Raw genomic sequence first — 2572 nt, 5'->3', positions numbered from 1 at the left:
GACTCCGATCAAGAGCGAGAAATCCTTGATTTGGGATTGGACATAGAACCTGGACCCATCGTAGAGACGTTTAGTTCAAAAGAAAGGATCGTATCCTGATGGTAAGAATTATACTTTCGTGGAAATACAGCGCTATAGACTTCAATGCGGTAGAGTAGACGTTTTGTTTCTAATTTTTCTGGACCAAACCTCCGCTCCGACCCAACGATACAATGAATTTTTTCTGTTCATATTCATAAATAAAAAAGATTCGGAATCGCAATGCTACTATATGCGTCCAGAGGAGTATTTGGAATAATATTCTTCTATAATCCATTATTGCGGGGGGTCTTACTAACAGGGCTTCGCTGCACGGGACAGGTCTTCGTCGAAAAGCTAACTCCACCCGGCATTTTCATACCCTTTCTTTGGGTGGTATATCGCCTTTTAAAGTCTAAGAGGGTAGTAGGGGATCTATAGTAGGTAAGATAATTTGCCCTTTGATTTTGATTGAATATACTATTTTTCCGCCTTTACCACGCATTATTGTATGCGCTTCTAGAGAAGTATGTATGCAGGAAGTAAATTCTAACCGCTTTCTTTTGAATCCAATTTCAAATTAGATTAGAAAGATAGAAAGGCCATGAGGATGGGAAAATCAAAATAAAATCTTTTTAATTAGTTCTCCTTTTTTGGAATTTTCTTATTATCCTTTCATTTTTTTTACAGAATATTTTTCAAACTAAAAATAAAAAATACAATACAATAGTCAATATTCCTTATAATAGATATACTTAATTATATCATAAGAATCTTAAGATATTTTTCGACTAGATAGAAATAGTAAATTTGAATTGAGACACCTATTCCATGACGGATTTAAACTTACCTTCTATTTTCGTGCCTTTAGTAGGCTTAGTATTTCCGGCAATTGCAATGACTTCTTTATTTCTTTATGTGCAAAAAAATAAGATTGTCTAGTATTTTTTAGTGTAAGTAATATAATATGGTAGGGTATGTGGCTTTTTCTACACACACTTTCTACACACAAATGAAAAACGGTTATGGATGCGGATATAGGCTACGAGCATAAATGCATGAATATGCAGAGCCAGGTATAGCGAGTTTTATTTTATTTATTTTAATTGAATCAACGAATATTTTTTGAATAGAAAGTCAATGTATCTAACCTATTATTTCACAGGAGTACTAGTTGCTGAAGGCGATTTCAGAATCAAAAAAAGTAAAGTCAAAATTATTTAGCTTATTCTCTCAATTTCAATCGACCGCTGCTGGATTTAGTATATCTAATATGAATTGGCGATCAGAACACATATGGGTAGAACTTCTAAAAGGTTCTCGAAAAAGGGGTAATTTTTTCTGGGCCTGTATTCTTTTTCTAGGTTCACTAGGATTCTTATCGGTTGGGATTTCCAGTTATCTTGGTAAGAATATTATATCTATACTTCCATCTCAAGAAATTCTTTTTTTTCCGCAGGGGGTCGTGATGTCTTTCTACGGAATCGCAGGCCTATTCATTAGCTCCTACTTGTGGTGTACTATTTTGTGGAATGTAGGTAGTGGTTATGACCGATTCGATAGAAAAGAGGGAATAGTGTGCATTTTTCGTTGGGGATTCCCTGGAATAAAACGTCGCGTCTTCCTTCGATTCCTTATGCGGGATATCCAATCAATTAGAATTCAGGTTAAAGAGGGTCTTTATCCTCGTCGTATTCTTTATATGGAAATCCGGGGCCAGGGGATCATTCCCTTGACTCGTACTGATGATAAATTTTTTACTCCACGAGAAATTGAACAAAAAGCTGCCGAATTGGCCTATTTCTTGCGCGTACCAATTGAAGTATTTTGAGGTATCTTTTTTGAACTGAGTTGAATGAAGAAAAGAAGAATTGGAAGAAGAAAAGTTTTCTCAACACAGGGAGGAAGTCCCTTCTAAATTGGATTTGTTATTGTAAGGGGATTTTTAAGTATTTATCTAAAGGAAGGAACAAACGAGGATAAGAGAAATTTGCTTTTAATTTTTTTTTATCCAAGTTAGATATATCGCATACTATTCTTCCTTTTTCATCCGAAAGGGCTTTTTTTTTATTCTATTTCACTATTTCATTCCATCTAGATCTAAGAAAGAACCCAATGCACTGAAATTCCACTAATAACTAATATACAAAAAAGAAGAATAGATACAGGGTATCAAACCTATAGAGTTTTTGCTTCAAAGAAATAGAAATATCATGAAATAGAAATATCATCATATAGAGTCAGGGAATGGAATAGAGTCAGCGAATGAAGCATATTCATTAACAACTCCATTTACAGATCAAAAATGAAAAAAAAGAAAGCATTGCCTTCTTTACTATATCTTGTATTTATCGTACTTTTGCCTTGGGGGGTCTCTTCCTCATTTAACAAATGTCTGGAACTTTGGATTAAGAATTGGTGGAATACCAGGCAATCCGAAACTCTCTTAACTGATATTCAAGAGAAAAGGATTCTAGAAAGATTCATAGAATTAGAAGAACTTTCTCTCTTGGACGAGATGATAAAAGGGAAACTAAAGACACATGTACAAAAA

This window comes from Triticum urartu, unplaced genomic scaffold (genome assembly GCF_056163025.1).
Source record: "Triticum urartu cultivar PI428250 unplaced genomic scaffold, HENAU_Tu73 scaffold539, whole genome shotgun sequence".
NCBI lineage: Eukaryota > Viridiplantae > Streptophyta > Magnoliopsida > Poales > Poaceae > Triticum > Triticum urartu.
This window is presented reverse-complemented; position numbering follows the sequence as displayed.